A 24,266-nucleotide genomic window follows, 5' to 3' on the forward strand; every position below is an offset into this window, starting at 1 on the left:
ACAATTTTTAGCTAGTTTAGCCATGAAACTTTCATTTGATTGCAATGGTGAGAAAAAGCATCTTTTGTGCTAGTCTTTCTCTATGTACAGAAAATTGATAGAACAGATCACACAGAAAGCTTAGAAATAAAATGAAAAGTACACTTCTCCTTGAAGTAAACTTTTCTCTCAAGAAAAATTGTTCCAACATAAACCTGTGAAAACACATTTTCAGAGCATTATTTAAGCATGAAGATGTTTGGATGGCTCTAACTGCAAGCAGTAAAAGGTGCATCTCATATTTCCTTCTATCTTCCCTCAGGGTAAAGTGGAAAGAGGAGGGAGGTTGCTTAGTATGAGTACCCATAAAAATCTTTATGGCAAAGGTTTTGAGGTTAGTGAAGGTTATTTTTGTTTGTTTGTTTTGGTTTTGGTTTTTGAAGCAGCTATCTTTACAGGAGTCATTTCTTGAGCAGTTTACTTCCCTTTATTATTCTTGAAGACTAAGAGTGCCCTAGAGATATATGGTCCTCAGAAGGAAGTATTATACACACACACACACATGCACGCACAAACACACACACACACACACACACACACACACACACACCCTCTAATTACTTCAGTCTGTCTTTATCAATTAACACAGTCATTATTATTTTTGTTACTATTGCTGCTACTATTACTACTCATGATATGCACTTCTTTTTTGGAGCAAAAAAGAATGCTGATTCTCTCTACAATCTTAATGGGGGCAGTGAGTGCTAGTACGAAAATAAATGCTGAGAATATTTTTGTAGTTATTTGCAAGCTAGATCTGAATCTGAAGGGCAATTCTTTTCCTTGCAGTCACTGAAATACAAAAGGTACAGGAAACATAAATCATTACCAAAATGCTGAATCACTTCTTCTCAATGCAGGAGCTAGCCCTTCATCTTCTGGACTGGACCCTAGGGTATTATCCCACCATATCCCTGCAGCCACAATGCCCTCAAGGAGCAAACTCAGCTGTGCACAGTGACTTTGACTAAGGAATAGCTGAAACCTGGTAATATTCTGACTCAACATTTTTTAAGTTGAAAGTTATGAAAACATTCTTTAATGGGCTACTATGATGAGCACCATTACCGCTACATTTCTTGGAAGAATAAATGTTAACACCTTTCCTAAATGTTATCTGAGCAATATAAAATCAAAAAAGTCACTTTTATATTTTTTCTAAAACCTCCAAATGTTCTCTTCTTTGTAAAGAGAATCTATTTTAGTATGCTTTTCAAGCAATTGAGGCCGCTGGACTTGTAATTCAATAACACACAGATAACATAGCTAATATAGTTAAAGGTAGAAAAATATATCTCATAGAGTCCTACAGACCATCTCTCTATTTCACGAATGCAGATGGCCTCATTACTCAAGCTTGCCACAGGCAGAAAGCATCATCCAAGTTTAAAAGTGCCTTTTAAATACTTTAATCATTCTTTAGACCCATTTGACTATTTGATAAGTTTTTCAAGACTCTCATTTATGAAATAATTATAATAAAAATCACAGCACAGAATAAAATTCAAGGAAACTCAGAAATTAGTTCGAGAACTTAATTATAGTCTCAAGATGGGTCCTTCTCACCCTTCAATAACTAGTCATCTTTTCTGAAAAACTCTAAGGCAGGCAAGGAAGGAACTGTACTGGAAAGGGAAAGGATAGGAATTTTGAAATCATATCTGGAAGCAACCTCTTGAATAAAACAGGAAGTCATACTGGCTGAGGAGAACAGGAAATTTATAATAAATAATTCACCTTCTGGCAATGACACAATTACACTGGAAGGTTTGAAAGAGGCAACTTCTGAAATGCAGAACTGGAATTCTGGAATAGGTAAGATTGCCAATCACTGGTGAATCATAGCAGAACTCCATGTACCATAGTTGCTCCTCAACTGTAGGTAATCCTTTTGGAGACAGGTGAGGGTAGTCATGATTTTCTTCACTCTGCTTAGGAAATCTTTAATTAAACATTGAACCATAATGAAATAATGGAGGAATGTGGAGGCTGCTTAGCTAGGATTCTTTTGGACAAATTCTTTCATCTTTCTATATTTAGTCATACACACATAAGACTTTTCCTTATTTTACCGCAGCCATCTTCCTCAAATTTAACCATTTAAAGTAAGATATCACAAAAGAAGAGGGAAAGGACAGACTCTAAAAAAAAAAGGACACACTCCCAGTGCTCTCCTATTCATAACAGAGAAAACTGAGCATATTTATAGCTATCAAATTTCTTCTTATGCCCAGGTCAATCCATGCCACCCCTTTGCTCTTCACTGTTTCCTTATTGTCTTTAGGATAAAATATATAATCTGTAGCCTGGCATTAAAGATTGCCATCTGACTCTAACCTTTTGGAATCCTTTCAGTCTTATTTCACATCATTCACTTTCAGACATATATTTTAAACAAACTAGATGACAATTTGATCCTATCTTTTGCTCTCCCACTTTTGCATTTATGCAATTTTTCTTCTGTCCCTGGTTCATATTGTACATAATACATATAATTTTTCTTTAATCTCTGATACCAAATTTCTTCACAGCTCCATTGCAAGTCTTCCTCAATCCATCAAAAAAAAATTTCAAAGTATTAACAACCATATTGCTAGACCATGTATTGTATCAATTTTATTTTAAATGGCCAAACTTGATATGCACATATTTGACCTAATCTACAACCTGCCTAATATTAATGAATGTGTTCAAACCACCTTCTTTGAATCCAACTGTCTGAAACCTAAAATCTACCTCAATTAATCCCATATGAATATAAATTAATCTCAGCCTTTTTTTGCTATGGTATTATAATGATCATTCTCACAGTCATATAGTATTAAAACATTATAGTCATCTTTGACTGCCTCTCCCTGTTTCCAGGAATCCAGTTATTTGATTCTACTTCCAAAATATCTCTCCCTGCCATTCTCTCCCCACCCCATACTTCTACTGCCCTAGTTCAATCCCATACTATTTCTCATTTGGACTATAAGAGTAGCCTTCTAACAAATCTACCCAATCTTTCTCCTTTTTTTTTCCCCTGGCCAATCCATTTGCACACAACTGTCAGATTAATCTTCCTAAAGCAAAGCTATAATTATGTAAATTCCCTTACACATGTCCAAAGACTTCCCATTGGCTAGAAAATAAAATCCAGAACTCTTCAATCAGGCATTTAAAGACCTTCGATTTTTTCTTTCAATATTAACTTCTACTATTCTCTTATATGTGTTCTAGCCATTTGTTCTAATTACTGTTCCTTAACTTTGATTATTTCCCATGTTTTCTCAAATGCAAGCCTTTAATTGTGATGTATACCCATCCCTGGAAATGCTTTTACTTCACATCTTCATAAATTCTTCCATCCTTCAAGTCTCAGGTAAAATATTTAAGGTTTTCTACAAAGACTTTTCTCAATTCTACAAATGAATATGATCTCTCCCTTCTCTGAATCCCCATAGAATTTTTAATGCCCATCTTATGGCACAACTATCTATAGATATTTGCATATTTTGAAAATATTATATACATATGTTATAGATGTTTGTATATTTTCCATTTCTTTCCTAACTGTAAGCTAACTGTAGTCAAGAATTTATGTCTTTTTTTATTCATCTTGTTATTTCCACAAGGCCTAGCCCAGGTGTAGTAAGCACTACACAAATTTTTTTTGTAATTCAACTTAATTGTACCTATGCAAAAATTCTATGGTCATGTATGATCTCTTTAAATTATTCTAATAAGTGTCAGCTGTTAAACATTCTTTTGGACAAATGCCTAGTGGAGCTAAGTGGTACATAGTTTTTCTTCTCACTTAAGTATTTAAAAGTTCATATACTCACCAGGTTTTTCTGATGCTAAGATGGGAATTTGAATAAAGAAAATAAAATTTAAATATTTGTCACTTTAAAAATGATCATATGAAGAGGCAGAAAACAAAGTGAAGGAAAGTGGCTGGTGTAGAAGCTAGAGAACCTAGACTGGGGGAGGGGAAGGGGCAGAAGTGAAGGCAATAGGTATTTATTAAATGCCTACTATTTTCCAGGCACTGTGCAAAGCACTTTACAAATATTTCATTTGATCCTCACAAGAACCCTGGGAGATAGGTGCTTTTATTATTCCCATTTTGCAGATGAGGAAACTGAGATAGACATAAGTTAGATGATTTGCTTAGGGTAAATAGGTAATAAGCTTCTGTGCCTGGATTTGAATTTGGGTCTTCCTGACTCCAGGTTCAGTGCTCTAACCCCTACATCACCTAGATGTCTTTATTACTCACAGACTTACAACCTGGAGGAAGCTATCCAAGCACTCCAAACAAAATTGAGATAATAATACCTGCCCAATCGACCATCACAAAATCATAAAAATAAACTAACATGTGCAAAGCACCGTATAAAATGTAAAGCGCTAACATTTTATAAGGCATTCATTATTTTACTAAGACTTCCTTTAAAGATAAAAATGGCTAATATATCTGGTGATTTCTGCACTTATAAGTCTACAAATTATTCACTGGGCAAGAACTAGAATTATTTTTACAAAATAGGAAATCAGATACAAGCTATCATTGTATATCAAATTAAGCTTTTGCCAAAACACATATTAGCAGAAGGTACAACACTTGTTCAGCCCTCTTACCTTGCCCATTTCCTTACATTTTATAATACCACAAAGAATTATCTTCTGTCCAGCTGTAGATCTATGATCTGTGCCTGAGAATATCATACCTGCAAAGTTAAAACTGCTCAATCCATTTGATTAATGGTTAATTCTTTAAAAGACCAATCATATTGACATTTATATAAAGTTAATACAGTTAGAAATCAGCCTTAAATCATGTAGAAGTTGGGTGGAATACAATTTCACGGTTCTTTTTGTAAAGCATCATCCTTTAAAAAGTCTATGCAGAGTTTATTTATTCTTCTAATAAGAGGCCTTGATTTTTTTATTATATTGCCCCTTTTAGTGAATGTCATGAACATTCTGTAAGGAAAAAATAAAACCTGAAAAGATGAGAAGGTCCACAAGCCCCACACCAAAATGCCCAAAGAGAATATTATATTAGAAGGAAATATAAATTTGTAGTTCACTGTCAAGGGCAGCAGGAAATAGAAAGCACACAATCATAAAAAAATGTTAAAGGTTCAAAGCATCTAATGCCTTAAGCCATAATGGAAAGAATGAACAAAGCAGAACTAGCCAAATTTTGCCAGAAAGATTATTGTTTATTAATACCATGCATCTCAGCTATGAAATCGAAGAATTAGAGAAACATCAAATATCCAAGTAGCATCCAAAGGAATCAAATCTAATGAGCTTAGGGAATACCAGAAGGACAAAGGACACAACCAACTTATTACTGAAATTATCATACTTCTAGACACCAAAATGAAAGCTGGGCTCTTTCTGCAAAAGAGAAGACAGTCTACTTTGGAAAAGAATTACAGGAAAGGAATGACTTTATCCATCAGGGCTAAAGCTAGCTGTGCAGTACTACTGGCTTTGATAAGAATCACTCTACACCCTGCAGATTTTCTCCTGACATCAAAGGGCGCTTCACCTTTAGATCTCCTCTGCAGGATGTCCAGTTACAGGAGACATGAACACACAAATTATCTCATGTTACATTCCCTATGTAGGCTCTTGACTCTTTAAATGGTATCAAGAAAGCAAGATGCATTAAATGAGGTGTTTTTATTAAAATTGAATGTTGCTCTTCTTGCTGGATCATATATGTGATGGGGAAAACAATACAACTTCAAACACACATAGTCAAATATCCACTTTATTAACATGTTGTCACTCCTTGCATATGTGAAAACAGAGCCATATAGATAGATTTTTTTTTAACCTGAAGCAGTATAAACCTTACTGAGGGCAAGAGGCATGATATGCACCTCAAGTCAGGGAACTCACTTCAGGGTTCAACTCCTAGATACTGAGAGGTATTGATGAGGAGATGGAGGACCAGAAGAGGTAGGTTCAACCAGGGATGTCATCTGAATTTAAACTGCTAGAGGTATGAAGATCATCTCATTGCTTCCTATTTTAATTAAGTTGTGTTATTTCTTCTGCTCAAAGACTGTGACTGCTTTCAGCACCTCCTAAATTTAGTTCCTCTAGGAAAGTCCAGTCACTCTACTATAATTAAGGCTCTATATGAAAATGCACCTTCAAATTAGAATATGAAGAATTATTTCAAATTACCTGGATTTAAATTTGTTTTAAATTTTCAATTCAAGTGAAGGGAGAGGTTCAAAGATTTAGGGTTATGTGAAACTTCTTTCAGTAGGGCTTCCTGTCTGATATGTGTCTGGGACTTTACTATAAAGACTTTTCATTTTCCCAAAAATTGAGAACCCCTAGGGATTTAAACCCACTCTTCACTAATTCTGTCATAAGGTCAGTGGAAATCACAAAAAAAGACAAGAAGAGAATGATCCAAATGACTTTAAAGACTATCTAGAAAAATAAACATGAGAATGAGAGGAAAGGTGGGACAACAGAAAAAAAAAAACTTTGAGAAGCAGTCAGACCCTACTACTGTCTTGGAATGAAACATCTTCGAACCAATCAATAAACAGTACTGAACTCCGGCTATGTGTTTCCAAGATTATGCTAGACCACTTAGCAACTATGAAACCACCCAGCAGTCACCTTCATTTGAAGGAATATTGGTTTATACTTGAAGTCTGACAAAGAAATGTGCTTTCCTAGATTGAATTTGGCTAGGACTCTTCCCAACCTCCATGAGACTTCTACTTTGTTTTTTTATTTTATTAGGTTTAAACTGAGGCCAAGTCCAAGTAAGTCCATTCCTTTTCTTTTTATCACAGAAGAAGTCAGATGCACACATAGTATTCTTCTTCAATTTGTGTTAAATTTCTAGTCCTTTGTAGGTTGGTCAGGAAATAAAAAAGTCACAGAAGAGTAGCAAGGACAACCACTCCCTCGTGATGCCCTTTATGATCAGCAAATGCTTTCATCAGATTACTAATATGTCAATGATTTTGCTCGTATTTTCTTTCTTAATTATAAAATATCCTTGTGCAATCAATACTGTTGCAATCAGTCTAAAGATGGCAAATCTAAGACATAGTCAATTGGTCAAAAAGTATTTATTAAGTGCCTACTATATACCAAGTATTGGGTTAGACCCTGGGCATACAACAATAAAAGTAAAACAGTCCCTGCCCTCGAGAAACTTACATTATATCTGAGAAGAAAATGTGATATACATATATATATATAGATATGTAGATGTAGATATATATATATATATGATAAACTTAAAATTAATATAAGAATTTTGTGTAGTAGTGAAGAGATACTAGGAGCTAAGAATATCAAGAAAGTATGCATGCAGAAGGTGACACAGGAGCTCAACATATGTAAACTGCATGAAAGGGGAGTTACGTGGAATAAAACTGGAAAGGTTAGTTAGGGCTGTTGTTGAGTTTTGAAAGACAGAAATAGTTGACATTTAATCCTAGAGGCAAAAGAGTCATTAGAGTTTACTGAGTAGAGCAGAGACATGTCAGACCTGCAGCTTAGAAAATCACCTTGGCAGCAGGGTGAGAAGAGGGATTGGAGTGGGTAGAGACTCAAGGCAGGGAGGACAATTAGAAGACTATTGCAATAGTCCAGGAAAGAGGTGATGAGGACCTGAATTAGCATGGTAGTGACACAAGCAGACAGGGACAGATAAGAGAGATATTGTAGCAGTAGAAATGACAGGATTTGTCACTGATTAAACATGTAGAATGAAGGAAAATGAAAAATCAAGGATGAAGACAAGGTTTGAACCAGGGTGACTGGAATCATGGGGTGTCCAAATAAAAATAGGAAAATTAAGAATGAAAGTAAATTTAGAGAATGGGGAAATAATCTCTACTCTCAACTTCCAACTTACATCTAGTGGGGAAGACCAGAATATATAAAGGATATTCAGCATAAAAGTAAAGTTATTAATAAATAAAAACTACACAATGTAGTTAAAAACAAGGTAGTTTGGAAATAAATAAGGTCATAAGCAGATAGAGGATCAATAGCTGGAGTAATCTTCATAGAGAAGAAACTAGACACCTGGGAGTTGATCACATCACTGAGTTGTTAAATGACTTGCCTCAAGTCCTAATTTGAATCAGGATTAGAAGTAGAATTCACTTAACTAGATTATTCTAGAGTATTTTTCTCACTATAATATTTAAAGTAGTAATCATTTGAACACTTTCTATTAAGAGACATCCTGATGTGTTGCCTAGAGTTCTGGACATAGAGTCAGGAAGACTTGGATTCAAATTCTACCTTTAATATTTACCAGCTATATTTACTCTGTTAGTCTCAAAGTTCTCATCTATAAAAACAGGATAAAAGTAGCTGTGGAATGTAGATGACAGAGTCATTATTAGGCCCAAATGAGGTAATGCATTGAAAGCACTTTATATCCCTATATCAGCAGAGCGCATTTTGTAGACGGTTGGTATTGAAATCAGTGAAAACTAGGCATAAATCCTATCTCTTACACATACTAGCTTTAAACTATAGACAGTTATTGATCTATAGTGATAGAAGGTTTTCACTGAAATCACAGACCCAAAACAAATAAGTAAATTATGTTAACTGGTAAATATTATGAAGGTATATACCACTCAGTACTTTCCCAACTCTATGTACAGTCATTTTTTTTCCTATACCTGAAATGTTCCTTCCTTTCTATTTCCCTTACCTTCTACTCCTCTGCAATCAACAGATTATCAACATAAGAGATTCCAAGGGCATGCAAAACCTTGTTAAATCAGAAAAAAATGTTTAAAAATCAATATGTGATTGTGTTGGTAAGCAAAATGGGCTCTTAGCACTTAGTTGGCTTTTGTTTCCTTTGAGTAATTCAGTGTATTTCATTGAGCCTTACTAGGTGCTAAGTCCCGGCCCAAACCCCTATTAGGTGTAATACCTATGTGGGTGTGACTTGGTAACCAAGGTGGGGCCCCAGGTGGGGCTACCTAAGGGAGGGCCTAGTTTACACATGAGTTTGAGTGACAGGTTTGGGACATCAGAGGCTCTTAGACCACGTGGGTTTAAGTCACCTCTTTGTGATGATTCTAGGTCACGTGAGTTGCATGTGTGACTCACCCCTGACCCTGAAAAAGATATAAAACCAGGGGTTGGCTTTCTCTTCTTTGGAGCTCTTACCCACAGCAGTGGTGGCGCATGTGACTTTGGGCCAGCCCTTGTTCTGAGCTCCCGGGCGGAACCTAGACGTTGGTAACTATGAATTGTATTGGGTCTGTCTGTTGATGCTTGTATTTGTTTGTATTTTGCTCTGAAGTTCAGGGTGCTGGTCTTTTCCCCTGAACTAAGTGAATGATATTTGTATGCTGAATTAAAGTAAGCTTGTCAACCCCTTAACATGCTTTCCTTATTAAAGCAGATCAAAAGAACCTGTGCTTTTGCAGCTTGCTGGTAGCGTGCTTGTTGTTTGGCTTCTGTTGGTCTTTCATCCCCACAACAGCTGCTAGCCGGATTGTTGAAACAATGATCTAGCTTAGAGTCAGTTAATGGCAGAGAAAACTCAAAGAACATGATGAATGAATGAAAACATCATTGCCACATGATATTCACAAAATAAATGATCCTTACTATAGACTATTGAAAACCAAAAAGAAAATCATTGTGATAACCAAATATCAGAGAAATATGAAAAGTCTTAGAATTTTATGGCTTTAATAAAATTCCCAAAACAGATAGAAATTAAATCACCTGTGCCAAATAATGAATGCCATTGTTATTGAGTCTAAATTCCAATCTGAACCAAATTCCTGATCCTAAATAAAATCATTATGGCTAACTAAGAAGCTTTGAAATAAATGTCAAGCAAATAACATGAAGAAACTGGCATGATTTCAGTACTGCAAAATGCATTTTTCATTTAGTTAATTTAACATCAGTTAAAACTATAAAAGACACTATCAAGGAGGTAAACAGGGGAAGCAAATGTCAGAGCTATGTAAATTGAATTTCATTCCACAAAATAGTGAATTTTGGGATTACAGATTCAAATCGGTGCAGCTAACAGCAACAAACAGATAACAAGGAATGAGAGGCCTGTTGCAAAAAAGCCCAAGGAATACTGTGATGAATATTAAGGGGCCCAAGAAAAAACAAACTGGAAACAGAACACATTTAAATTTCTCTAGAGCACTTTGTAGAAATGACTCCTCTTTGATGTTCATTAAAGCTGGTGACAGAAGTTCCTTATTCAATGGAGAGAAAATAACTCACTTCAGGAAATACTTTTCATCCAATTCGGACTGAGGATTGGTATGCTCTTGACAAATGCTGTGTTGGGAGATTTGCCAAAGAATATTTCTATGCAAACAGAACAGTATTTTGAACAGGGAAGACATACAGACACATCAAAAGTAGGACAGGAAAATGCATTGTCCTTCCAAAAGGAGAACTTGCAGATGTTGGGGTACCTGGAAAATTAGATATGTAGTTATTGGGTGTGCATATACATAGACAGAGGGCACAGGGTGAGCTGAATATGAAGGGATGATATAGATATAAAATAATAAATTTGATAAAAAATCAAATTAAGGGATGAAAGAGGAATATATTGAGAGAGGGAGAAAGGAAGAGATAGAATGTCATAAATTATCTTGAATGAAAGTGCCAAGAAAAAGCAGTTCTGCAGGAAGGGAAGAGGAGTCAGGTGAGGGGGAATTAGTGAATCTTGCTCTCATCGGATTTGACCTGAGGAGGGAATACCATACACACTCAACTGGTTATCTTACCCCGCAGGTAAGAAGGAGGAAGAAGATAAAAAAGGGGGGATGATAGAAGGGAGGGCAGATAGGGGGAAGAGGTAATCAAAAACAAACACTTTCAAAAAGGGACAGGGTCAAGGGAGAAAATTCAATAAAGGGGGATAGGTTAGGAAGGAGCAACATATAGTTAGTCTTTCACAACATGAGTATTGTAGAAGGGTTTTACATAATGATGCACATGTGGCCTATGTTGAATTGCTTGCCTTCTTAGGGAGGGTGGGTGGGGAGGGAAGAATGGAGAGAATTTGGAACTCAAAGCTTTAAAAGCAGATGTTAAAAAAAAAGGTTTTTGCACACAACTAGGAAATAAGATACACAGGCAATGGGGCATAGAACTTTATCTTGCCCTACAAGAAAGGAAGGGAAAAGGGAATGGGAGGGGAGTGGGGTGACACAAGGGAGGGCTGACTGGGGAATGGGCAACCAAAATATATGCCATCTTGGAGTGGGCAGGAGGGTAAAAATGGGAAGAAAATTTGTAATTCAAACTCTTGTGAAAATCAATGCTGAAAACTTAACATATTAAATAAATTTTGAAAAAAAGAAGAAAAAAGATGCTAAAAAAAGGAAATAGCTTTCAGGTCCAAACAAATATCCATACCCTAGACAGAGAGAGAGAGAGAGAGAGAGAGAGAGAGAGAGAGAGAGAGAGAGAGAGAGAGAGAGAGAGAGAGAGAGAGAGAGAGAGAGAGAGAGAGAAAGAGAGAGAGAGAGAGAGAGAGAGAGAGAGAGAGAGAGAGAGAGAGAGAGAGACATAGCCTAGGATGTCTTTCCTCAAAGGTCAAACTTAATGTATCACTATTTGTTGTACTTTGTGTTACTTATAGAACTCTATAGTATAAGCAATCAAAATTGCTTTGGGTACTATCTTCTATTAATTCACAGAAAGGTAGCACTGATGTTTATATCTATCTAAGCATACAATATTTCAGTGGAGCACCAAGTGACAGTCTCCTTGAGTCATCATCCCAGCGGCCACATTGGTTCCTCTATGTTATGTATGTATAATACCTTATGTATAAGTTGTAATATTCCTATCTATTAAATATTATTCAGCTTATAAATAGCTAAGCTGCTTTCCCGTACAATTTCAGCACCAGATCTATACAGTTCAAATTTATTCTAGCTAGGAACTATCTAGGGAACAAAATATTATATTACACAAAATTTTTAAAAATATGAAATCTACAGCTCTACAGCCTTCATCATTCATTTAGGCTTACCACTTTCTGGCCAAGTACTTTCTGCCTCTCCTATTCATAAAATTGAGACATCCAGTATACTATGATCCCATTTTTAAGGGAACAGAGTAACAAAGAAAGGGAAAAGTGAAGCACTAAGAAATAGAGCCTATACCTCCAGGTAGTTCCCTAACCTCCTCCTGATTGCCCTGCTAGATATTGATGTAGATATAGAATAAAATTCCTGAAATACTCACCCTTGTAGCTGATGATAAAGAATGAGGACAGAGTTGTATGTATAGGATTCCAGCACCAGAACACAAATGGTGAAAACAGAATACAGAAAAAGAAAAAAGCAGCATGAAAATCAGCCTCGCCATCACCACCACTTGCTCACCAGCTGAAAGGGATTATCAAAAGATCTGAATTGTGTGATTCAGAGTCCTCTCTCTATGTGATCTAGTGTCTATCTGTGATCTGGCTGAAAGCCTGGATTTCTTCCATGGGGATAATGTCTGGCAGTCTCCAATACCAGTTGATAGAGTCATGGGCTGCAGCAACAATGGTAGCCATATGCACAGTGCTCACCACCCAGTATGACCACATGGATGCTCAGTTATTTCAATTCAATGGCAACTACTGATTGCCTCAGCCTCCCACATGGAGATCAGAAAATCTGGATTCCAGGCAATAGAAAGAAGGAGGGGATGGAAAAGGACAGCCATCTTATAGGCCAGTGCCTATCGTGAACAATCATTGAAACTCACTCAGGCTCCTCTTCAGAGGCACATTCCTAGATGATCAGAAACCACTTTACCATTCTCCTTCCTGACTCACCATCACTTGGGAACAGATAGAAATAATATTTTAAAATGAATACATGGCATAAGCCCAGGTTATAGATAACGTTTAAATAAACATGTTCCAATAATCTTCAGCTATGACTAAAGGTATCAGATATAATGCTTTAAAGGCTTAGTTAGGAATATGCAAGTTTAATCAGCTAGACAAATCTCAAGATGGATTGACTTAGCATCCTTAATAAAAATTTTAGTTGAAAAGATCAATAATTCTTATAGAATGTTTACATTTTTCCATAAGAGACTAAAAAATTTACAGTTTTAAATTCTGTTTAACATATGGCCTTTGGAGGATTTAAGTTGAATTTTTTAATCTATTTTCCTTCAAATACCTGGAAACCACACCTTTTTAGCCTATCCTTAGGAATCTATTGATGCTCTCTATTGCTTAACAAAGTAATAGTTTAGTTCAATTTCTTTAAGTAATATTTTTCACTGAAGCAAAGTATTTCGCATTGCATTCCTTTCTAATACTCAATGTTCTCCATTTTAGGTAGCCCAGTTTATTAGGGGACCTTCCTCAGTTTTAGAACAACCTAGATTTAAGTACTGTTTCTAAAATGTACTGGCCATGTGACCATGGGAAAGTCATATAACAGCTCTGTGCCCCCAAACAGTTCTCTAAGACTATAAACTGTATCATGATAGTTACCCAACTACATTAATAGTTTTCTCCCTAAGAACTCCCTAGAGAGATACAATCATGGGACAAGCGGAAACAGGACACAGACAATTCCTCTCTTTAAGAAAAGGTTCTCTGAATTCAAGTTTACTAGGCTCAACTTCATAAAAGAAATTATGATAGTTGCTTAGAATTTTTCTGCCCCAAAACTCACATCAATCTATGGAAAGTACTTGTATCCCCAGGTCTTAGAACAGTGTTAGACACATAGTAAGTGCTTAATACATGTGTGATGATTGTTCAGTTGATTGTTCCTTAACCCCTGAACGATAGCTATTTTCTTTCTTTCCTTCTTTCCTTCCTTTCTCCTTCCCTTCCTTCCTTCCCCATATTAATCCTTTTTTAAAAAAAGATACAATGTTAGTTTAAGAGATCCTATAAAGAATCACTGAAATCCTTTTAGGAATACAAACAACATATCTGGTTTTCCAGATCAAAATGAAGTGAAGGAATGGCTAAGTCTATACCTCTCACTTCTATTCGCCCTATATTCGACAATTTTAAAAAACACACTCAGTGTTCCAGGTTTCCTTGCGAATTCTGTCGACAAACTGAAGCTGCTTGTGCATAATCCTCCTGTATATTTTCTGGCCATATATTATTATGCTGCCTCCCTCTGATGATATGTTACCATGATAAATCATTCTAGGGAGCTGCAGCTCTGATGAGCTGTTGCTTCAGCACACCATTGAAGCTGTCATGAACATGATGTATTAGTGAGGCATACTGATGGTGTGTTACGCAAAAGATGGTGCTGCCCAGGGAACAAAAGGTTTAGGAGAAGATTCCACATAATTACCAGATAAAAGTCAGCCTGCACACAGTGAGCTAGGAGTGCTTTCTAGGGTATGTTAAATCACTTCTCCTCAATGTGTGCTATTTCTGGAGTGACTGCCATGGCTTTCTTAGGCTGAGCAGCAGATTGAAAGTTAGGGAAACCATGTCTATAGAGGACAAAGCCTGAAAGAGTAAAATTTGAATGTTATATTACAAATCACAAAAATGAGGTTTGCTTTACTTCCCTCTCCCCCCCACTGTCCCAAATTTCTTGGTCAAAATTTATGAATTGGTTTTTACAATGTCCTTGAGTTTAAGTGAATTATTTTTAACCTACTGTGAGTGTCTAAATAGGAGCTAGGCAGAGCGGGTTCACCATGAGGCAATCAGATGTTAAGCTATGTTTCTCACTATTAAATTTACATCATGGATGGTTCAGTGCTTTAGAGACTCATGGGTTTAGAGCTAGAAGGGACCTTAGAGGTCATCTAGTCCAACCCCATCATTTTATAGATGAAGAATCTTAGGCCTGGAGAGGTTAAGTGACTTTCTCATAGGTAATAAATGGCAATGAAAGAGTTTAATACCAGCTGAACTGAACCACACTTTTTCCCAATGTAATCGTAAAGTACTGCTCCTTTAAGCTGCTGCCCTTTCATATGAAGCAAAAAAAATACTGTATTAAAAATGTCTTGATCAACTGGTAAAAGATGGAAGATTGTTAGTTATAGTGGGATATTGTAATCCCAAAGTTGGAAAAATAACTTTAATAAAAAATTGCTAAAATAGAGATGTGAGCAGATTAGAACAGAAAATGAACTGTACATAAAAATAAACCCTCGCATCACCATGTAAAAGACGTACACTGTTGTCACCTTTGTATGTAAACAACTGGATGGCTTAAAGGGGCACAGAAAGACTTTTATTTATTAAAAACTATAAAAAATATGAAGAAAATTCAAAGATACAGAATGAGATGGTGCACATTGGAGAGAACACAAATCTACAGGGCATTGTGGATCCCCAGTTCATTTTCATATAACGGTTTTAAGAATTAAGAGGGAAGGGAACTTTCCAGCAGAGGGCAGCAGCTGCTACTTCCTGATCTTTGTGCACAAGAACTCCCCCCTCCCTTCATTTTCTCTTTCTTCCACTCAATCCCCCATTTCAACTGGTTCGTGGGATATACCATTTCGCACACAAACACACAAACACACACACACACACACCCCACATGGGTGTTTTGACACCTAGTTACTCCAGCTCACCAGCTATGGAGCATGGCAAAGGAAACAACTGATATGATATTTTGGGAATAAAACCCAATGCCTCCCAGGAAGAACTAAAAAAGGGTATATAAAAAAAACTAACCTTGAAATATCACCCAGATAAGGATCCAAAATGAAGGAGACAAGTTCAAATAGATTTCTCCAGCTTATGAAGTACTTTCTGAAGCAAAGAAAAGAGACTTACATGACAAAGGTAGAGAACAAGCCATCAAAGAGGGTGGTTCTGGTGGTGGCTTTGGCTTTCCAATGGGTATCTTTGAAATGTTTTTTGGAAGAGACAGGAATGTGAAGGGAATAGAGAAGTAAAACTGTTGTTCATTAGTACTCAGTGACCTTAGAAGATTTATATAATGGTCAAACAAGGTTTTTCAAAAGAATGCAATTTGTGACAAATGTGAAGGACTGGGCAGTAAAGGAGTTGTAGAATGCTGTCTCAATTGCAGAGTGTAGTAGCAGTTAGATTTGAAGATCTTTCCCACCCATTAATAAGCCATGTGAGCTGCCTATGTTACAGGAAGCTTAAGTTACATGTAGTGGGAGGAGCTTCCTGACAGGAATAGGAAGTTATGTCATGGAAAAATTCAGAGAGGAAGAGAGAGAAAGATGTTATAACTGCAGGTGGCTGCTAAGGGCTGCCCTCATGATTGTTAGAATTGAACAGGCTGACTTAGCTGTACTCTGAATTTGTTTTGGGGAAGATTCCAGCAAGGGATCAGAGAGCTTTTGGGATAGCCGGGCTCCAGGCTTTGATATGGTGTTTTAAGCTCCTTGCTGTTATGATAAAGTGGGCTGACTGGCTGCGGGAGCTGAACATTTGGTTCTGGGATATGATTTTCTGGTGTCTGAATAAATGGTGTACTTCTTTTACCTTCTTTATGGAGAGTCTCTCATACTTTGCGATACAGAACTACATAGGCATATTCAAGACTATCACTGATGTTGTGTTTATTGCCTTACTACTTCATTTGGCCACTAGGAGGATGGGATCCCAAGGTATAAGATCTCTTTTTAGAGGTGGAAGGGCTTCAGAAGAAGAAATGGTTGTCCAGGATGGGAGGAGGTAACTTATTGCTCCCTAGGAAAGGAATGGTCTAAAGACACTGGTCTCTGTGAGGACTGGAAGCAGAAACTACTGGGTGGAGGACCCAGAGATTTGGAGCTATATCTCAGAGAGGTTACTGTTGAGCCAGGAACAGAAGTGCCAAAAGCGATCTCTAGATGAGTCTGGATTTTACTCACAGCCTATCATATTGTGTGTGAACACAAAGACAGACTATTAGGAGAGAGAACTCAGGCTCAGGCAGTTGCTGAAATGTCTGAAAATACTCAGCCTATACCACAGCAAGATGGAGAAACTCAGGTGGAAGATCAGCAGGAACCTAACAGCCTTGTTAGCTAGAAGGCAGAGGGAGCAAAGGAGGTCAAGAGTGCACCTCAGTTCAGCCAAGGTGAAACCTAGCAGGCAGTCTGGTTACCATGGTAACAGGGGCAGAGAATCTAGACAGGAGGATACAATGTCAAAACTTCCAGCATGAAGAGAAACTTTGTTGTAAGCTACTTCTCATAGAGACAGTAAGACAGTATCACACCAGACTTCTCAAAGAGAAGTGTGCCCCATAGAGCAGAGGAGGCAGGAAAAACAAAGTGATAATACTCAGTTTAGGCTGGTTTTAGAGGATTCATAGATTTCTTGAGTAGGTTCACCCAGAGAACGGGAGAATCGTTACTATCTTGGATGGTGAGAATCAGTGATAAAGGAGCCACAGGAGTATCTGTAGATTCTGTGGATTGCACGAGATTTGTAAGTATTAGTCAGAACTCTTTTGTGCAGCAAGTTTTTAGGGATTATCATTCGAAAAGAACTAATCAAGTAACCAATTTGTTAGCTTTGGCTATGACAGGCTGTAAAGAGGAGTATCCTGCTGATGCCATGTGGTCTACTCCAAATAGACCCTGGTATTCAATAAGGGACTGTAAAAGAAAGTTAACGGGAGGAGGTGATGAAGACTGCCATTATGTTGGGGAACCCTGAAATTTATTATGAAACTCCCTTGGGAGTCTCTCATAGGAATTTGATAGTTAAGATAGCACTCCCCCCACACTTATAAACATGTGATTCTTAATCTGCTGATTGCAGAAGTAGGGAACCCTCTTTCAGAGGTGCTGAATAAGATTTCACAGTTAAGTGACTTAGGAGACTGCAGAAGAGATAAGTTTCCTGGGGGAAGAAGGGTACACAGCCAATGGTTTCAACGTCCAATGAATAGAGTGACAAGGAAAGAAATTTTTACTGCTCTATTGAAAGCAGGGGTAGATTTTAGAAGAATAGATGGCATTCCAACTAATGAGCTATACAAAATGTACCAAGATAAGGGGCTTAATAGCAAATGGAACAGAGAAGTAAGAAGTACCCCTACAAATCCTACAGATCTTGAACCCTCGTATCCAAGTGAGTCACACCTTCAAGGAGACTAGGAAATAGGCCAAGCCTTAGTTCAGATTAAAGAAGCACACAGATGGGATTACATACCCCATACTAATCTGACTACATATTGGAAGAATGAATCAAATACTGTAACTAGGGCATTGATTGACACTGGGGCATAGGCCAACTTGATTTATGGAAATCCTGACAAATTTAAACATGAAACGCCTCTTACCATCACAGGACTAGGAGGGGCAGAAATATCAGTCAAACAAGTGAAACTGATGATGAAAGTTGGACAATTACCTAAGAAAGAATATTGTACCCATTCCTGAATACATCATTGGAATAGATATATTGAAAGGCATAACTCTGAATTTGACTGAGGGGAGATATCAATTTGTGGTAAGGAAGATAGGAATTAATACAGTTTTGGTAGGAAAAGTAAAGATGGACCCAATCACTTTACCTGAACCTTCTAAAGTAATTACTTTGAAGCAGTATGGTGTACCAGGTGGGGAAGATAAAATTGCCAATACTATAAAAGCATATGTTGAAGCAGGAGTATTAATACCTACAACCACTCAATGGAATAATTCTGTATGGCCAGTACAAAAGTCAGATGGAACGTGGAGAACGACAGTGGATTATAGACAATTAAATAAAGTGACGCCTCCCCTGTATGCTGCTGTTCCAGATATTATTACCTTAATGGAAAGGATTCAGAAATATGATGGGACTTGGCACACAGTTATTGATTTGGCCAATGCTTTCTTTACAATCCCAATAGACTCCAAACAATGGGACCAGTTTTCTTTTACATGGCAGGGCCAACAATATACTTTAACCCAATTGCCACAAGGATATCTGCACAGTCCAACTATTTGTCATAGAATTGTGGCTGAACATTTGGATGAATTGAAGTTACCTGGTGTACAGTTTACCCACTACATAGATGATATTTTGATACAGAGGGAAACTGTAAAAGAAGTGGAGAAGAGTTTGATGCTTTTAATTGAGCATATGAAAAGCAAAGGATGGGAAATTATCCCTGCAAAGATTCAAGGACCAGCTCAAACCATAAAATGTTGGGGTATACAATGGAATAAAGGATTGTAAGAAATTCTCCCATAAGCTTGACAAAAGATCCAAGATTTTCCAATCCACACCAATGAGAAGGAGGCACAAACATTCATAGGACTCTTTGGATATTGGCAACACCACAATTCCACATCTTGGACAATTTTTTGAAACCCTTATATAAAGTTACCAGGAAAAATATGAATTTAATTAGGGACTTGAACAGAGTAAAGCTTTTGAAAAAGCTAAAGCTGCTATACAATTGGCTCTGGATTTATGGCCTACGCATAGTGGACTGGTGGAATTACAAATGACTGTACAAGATGACTATGTGAGTTGGAGTTTATGGCAGAAATAACAAAGCAGAAATGTACCCTTAGGATTTTCATCAAGGAAACTACCTTCATCTGGATTACAATATATATCTTTTGAAAAGCAGTTGTTAGCTGCATGTTGGGCTTTGATAGAGACTAAACAACTGACTCTGGGCCAGGCAGTGATATTAGGGTATGGAATTCTGATTATGACTTGGGTAATGAGTACCCCAGCATCTCACAGAATTGGACACATATAAGAGGCTAGCATAATTAAATGGAAATGGTACATTCAGAATGGATCGAAAACAGTCAAAAATGGAGTTTCTGCTCTACATGAATCTATTGCAAGCATTGACATTGATGGAAACGACAAACCCTCTGAACCAAGGCAACAGTTGGCACAATCCTTGGTAAAATGGAGTGACAGCTATGATGGACTAACTGAAGAACAGAAGACACATGCATGGTTTACAGATGGGACAGCAAAATATTTGGGTCATAAAAGACATTGGAAAGCAATAGCCTATAACCCATGTACTAAGAGAACTTTGCAAAGCACTGGGATAGGTAGAAGTAGTCAATATGCTGAACTTATGGCAGTACATCAAGCTATTAAAACAGAGAAAAGAACACAGTGTCATATATTCACTGATTCGTGGGCAGTAGCTAATGGGTTAGCTACATGGATGCTAATGTGGAAAAACCAAAATTGGAAAATTCGTGGTAAACAAGTTTGGGGCAAAGAACTATGGGAAGACATATGGGACATGCCTTTGGTTACTTATTTGTCAATTTTTCATGTAGATGCTCACGTGCCCCTCACTACACCAGAACGGGAGTACGATGCACATGCTGAATGACTAGCAAAGATTGCCACTGAACACATTGTCCCTACCTTGACACCACCTGATGATCTGGTACTAGCAAGATGGGTCCACCAAATGGCCAGACATTTAGGGGTCCTGGCCACACACCTGTGGGCACAAGATCAAGGTATTAGTTTCTCTTATTCATTGTTAAAGCAAGCAATGGAGGAATGTCATATATGTCAATTGGAAAAGGAAAGAACTGTTCCTTGGGTAGTAATTGGGGAAATGGCAAGGAGAAAAGTTCCAGCCCAGATATGGCAAATAGATTATATTGGACCACCACCCCAAGAAAAAGGATGCAAATTTATATGTACTTATGTTGATACCTATTCAGGTATACTAGTGGCTTGTCATTATGAGAAAGCAACCTAGAAAAACACCTGTAAAACTCTAGATATTATAAGTCTATATTATGAACCCCAATGCAGATTCAAAGTGACAGTGGGTCACATTTAAAAGGTAATGAGAAGAAGAGATAGTGTGTATTGAACAATATAGAGTGGATATATCATATTCCATATTATGCACAAGCATCTGGATTGATAGAAAAAATGAATGGATTGTTGAAGAACAGTTAAGAAAGTTACTTTCTAATAATTTGTATCAACTTGGGAAAGATAATTTGTTCACTGCTTTACATACTTTAAATAATAGACCATTAGGAGGAAGTACACTTCTAGCCAGAACAATGACCTCAAATCTGCAAATTAGAACACATCAGACATATAAGATCCAAAATGTTGAGTATTGCACTGTGAAGGAAGATATTCCACCACTGTATCTAAGAATACCTGGTTCAGTAGGATATGATTTACATTGTTTAGAGAACTTTTGGTTGGATAGAAAAGAGATAAGAAAAATCTCTACTGGGATATGTATGAGAATAAGAATCATTTTGGATGGATATTACCTAAACCAAGAGTAGCAGCTCAAGGGAGATATGCATTGGTTGGAGTGATAGATTCTAGTTATCAAGAAGAAATTATTGTGACACTCCAGAATTTAGGTGAAGAACCTATACAGTTGTGTAAAAATGATAGAATAGTTCAATTTATTATTATTCCTTGTGAAGCAATACCTCTTCTGAAAATTGACCCTCCTTCCAAAACAACTATCAGAGGAAAGGAAGGAATTGGTTCTACTGATAGAATAAAATTGGGAGCTAATGTATGAGTAAAACAGAAGCCAGATGATGTTCCAAAGGCTGCAGAAATTATAGCACATGGGAAAGACAATACTGTAACAGTGGTTTACCCAGGAAAAAATGGTGATGAAACCGTATCTTTGACTCATGTATTCTATCATGATTGAGGCTGTGATAGCTTCTTTCATTTTGGTTTTTGTCTGCAAAATTTGTTTGTGAGATTTGTTTCCTTCAGGCTTAGTACCATTCAGCTGCAGATGCCTGATTGCTTAAGCCAGATGTCACCCGATGATGTGTTCGGATGTCACCTCTGGACCTGTCCATGACTGTGATGTGTCATCCCTGGACTTAGTGTCAACTAAGTTCTAGATGCCAGCTTACTAAAGAACCAACTTCTCGAATAGGACTCTTAATCTCTTGGGGCAGGGACAGCTCTGCATCCAATTTCAGCAGGAAGAAGCTTTGGAGGACAAGATTTTGAGCCCCATTTGTTTGAGGGGGGAATGATGACATTGTTTTATAAACTTGTCCTATGTTATCCCTGTTATATTGTTGTATAAAGTTCTGTTGACACCAGTTATCCCAGAATTGCCATTGCCCTATGTAATGGATATGAAAGATCTTGGGGCTGAATGTAATAGCAATTAGAGTTGAAGGTCTTTCCCACCTATTAATAGGCCATGTGACCTGCTTACATCACAGGAAGTCCAAGACATATGTGGTAGGAGGAGCTTCCTGACAGGAAAAGAAGTTATGACACAGGATATGCTGAGAGAGAGACACAGAGAAAGAGAGGGAGACAGAGAGAGAGAGAGAGAGAGAGAGAGAGAGAGAGAGAGAGAGAGAGATTGAGAGAGAGAGAGATGTTATGGTTGCTGGTGTCTGCCCTCATGATTGTTAGAACTAAACAGGCTGACTTAGCTGTGCTGTGAGTTTGGTGGGGAAACACCCCATAAGGGGGTCAGAGAGGTTTTGGGATGTTGAGGCTCCATGTTGTAATATTCTGTATTGGATGTTTTGGGCTCTTTGCTGTTATGATGAAGTAGACTGACTGACTGTGGGAGCTGAGCATTTGATTATAAGTTATGGTTCTCTGGTGTCTGAATAAATGTTATACTTCTTTTAGCTTCTTTATGAAGAGTCTCTCGTTCTTTGTGATACAGAACTACATAGGCATAGTCATGATTATCATTGATGTTGTGTTTATTGCCTTCCTGTTTCACAGAGGTACCAGAGTGCAAGCAGGAATTCATCATATAGGACCTGGAATGGCTAAGCAAATTTAATTTGCATGGAATGCCAAGGGCATTGGAAACAAATCAGTCCTAAAGATAGATGAAAAAGCTGTAATAGAAGGAAAGTTGTTCAAGAGACAAAGATTCTGCAAGTTCATATTGACGAGGGTATGAAAGATGGTGAGAAGATAACGTTCCTTGGTGAGGGTGGCCAGGAGCCAGAACTTTAGCCAGCATATATTATCATTGTTTTGGATCAGAAAGACAATGCTATATTTACATAACAAAGTGAGAACCTTTTCATGTTGGCTTTCAGAAAGCAATCTTGAGTCTTGATAATAAAACAAGTCACTACTTCTCATCTTCACCAGATTGTTAAATGTGGGAATATCAAATGTGTGGTGAATGTAGTCATGCCAATTTATCACTGATCTTATCAGAAAAGAATTCTAATACCTGAATTTCAGGTAAACTTCTCAAATAATGGCTTATATTTGTTAGAAAACTTGGAAAAGTTACTACCTGGAAAAAGTAGAGAAGACTAAGGAAATAGATCAAACAGAGCCAATGGATTTTGACCCATCTGAAGAAGAAGACATCATTACAATGGAGAAACTTATGAGGGTGATGAACATCATCCCAGAGGTGGTGCTCAGTATCAAACCTCTTAATGGGAGCCATTGAAGACTCTTCGTTGTAATGCTGGTTTTTGTATCCAATAGTGAATGAGTGAAGGACTATAATCATTGTAGCACACTCACAACTAGCTATTGATTTTTGTTGTAATATTCAACTACAGTTTTTTTTTAAATTAAATTAATTAAACCAGGAATATAAAATGCTGACTTTGAAATTTTTGATGTTCAGCCTATTTCTAGACTTTTAACTCTATGCTGAAGTGAATCTCTGCTCCTGGAGTGGAAGAGGCATTGTTCCAAACTTCAGGGTTTTTTGTGAAGCTGTTTGAGAAATAATTCTGGGGACCTGTAAGTTTTTGTTTCTTCCAAGGTGGTGTCATCTAGGGAGAGGTATGCTTACTACTCTCCTAGCCTGTGTTCTGGTCTATGAGTGAAGACAAGCACTCTTTTTCTACCTTGGAACTGTGAGCAGAGTCCCAGAATCCCCTGCAGCTGCAAGCTCTGGTATGTTAGTACTCCTCCTCACCCAGTGATTGCAACCCAGATCCAAATATGAGCAATGCAACAGAGTCTTTCTCCTATTGCCAACAGAAGAACCCTCATAATCTCCTTCTGACCAACTGTCTGACCCCCTTACCAACTGTGTACTAAGTGTTCTGTAAAAAACCACCGCTACCACTGATTCAATCACCTCCAAGGCCTACTGTGGATTTGCTGGTGTGAGGCATGTGTTAGACTGTGTTCCACTCTCATTCCAGTACAACAAACCTTTCCTGTCAACATTCAAGGTTGTTTTGGGCTGAAAACTTGTTTCGCCTCATCTTTTTGCAGGTTCTGCCACTCCAGAATTTGTTTTGGGGCCTTATTTAAAGGGTTTTTTGAAGAGTTTGGGGGAGATCTCAGATGAATC

General features: G+C 37.4%; 1 pseudogene; it reads left to right on the forward strand.

The window, feature by feature from the left end:
• The first annotated feature begins 15,639 nt into the window (after positions 1 to 15,639).
• Positions 15,640 to 23,389, forward strand: LOC118834227 (annotated as a pseudogene).
• Positions 23,390 to 24,266: the final 877 nt, after the last annotated feature.

Source organism: Trichosurus vulpecula, chromosome 1, assembly GCF_011100635.1.
Source record: "Trichosurus vulpecula isolate mTriVul1 chromosome 1, mTriVul1.pri, whole genome shotgun sequence".
Taxonomy (NCBI): Eukaryota; Metazoa; Chordata; class Mammalia; order Diprotodontia; family Phalangeridae; genus Trichosurus; species Trichosurus vulpecula.